At 48.2% G+C, this 537-nt stretch overlaps 1 long non-coding RNA gene across 1 annotated transcript; it reads right to left on the reverse strand.

The window, feature by feature from the left end:
- Nucleotides 1-51: 51 nt before the first annotated feature.
- Nucleotides 52-537, reverse strand: LOC147820137 (uncharacterized). The gene is made up of 2 exons (XR_015437609.1): nt 484-537; nt 52-394 (listed from the first exon to the last, which is right to left on the reverse strand). It is a non-coding gene; the product is annotated as an uncharacterized LOC147820137 (long non-coding RNA).

Consider the following 537-nt stretch of genomic DNA (forward strand, 5'->3'; position numbering starts at 1 on the left):
TTCCTCTCTTTCTGCTGCTTTGAAGCTTCTTTCAGGACTGATTGACTGAACTTATTTTCTTCATACGGCACATCGTATGTCCGCTCTGTCAGAGGCTTGTCAGGCAAGCAACAGAACCTTTGGACCTTCCTTTCCAGAACTTTTCAGACACTACACGTGTTTATTGTCTGGATGTAGATGTACGGTTGACCTGACGTGTGATAATATGGTATGGATTTGTGTGTGTGTGTGTGTGTGTGTGTGTGCGTCACTCGAAGTCACAGCCCAGCAGCTCTATTCTCATGGTGATGGAGCCCATCCAGTTCCTGGGGACGATCCGGATGAAGCGTGAGAAGATGGGGGGGTAGATGTAGTTCTTCACATGGTCGTTGTTGTTTTTGTTTCCAGAGAACGTCTGGATGTGATGAGAGAGAGGGGACAGAGACATCGTTTAGACTCGCTCCTGCTCAGGGTTCGTGTAGTTACAGTTTCCATGTGACTCACCTTGAATGCGAAGTCCTCGTCGTCTGTGTACTGGGTCCAGTGGATCCCGTTGTT

Source organism: Seriola lalandi, unplaced genomic scaffold, assembly GCF_002814215.2.
Source record: "Seriola lalandi dorsalis isolate HSWRI2012SDOR001 ecotype SW California unplaced genomic scaffold, Sedor1 jcf7180001991071, whole genome shotgun sequence".
NCBI lineage: Eukaryota > Metazoa > Chordata > Actinopteri > Carangiformes > Carangidae > Seriola > Seriola lalandi.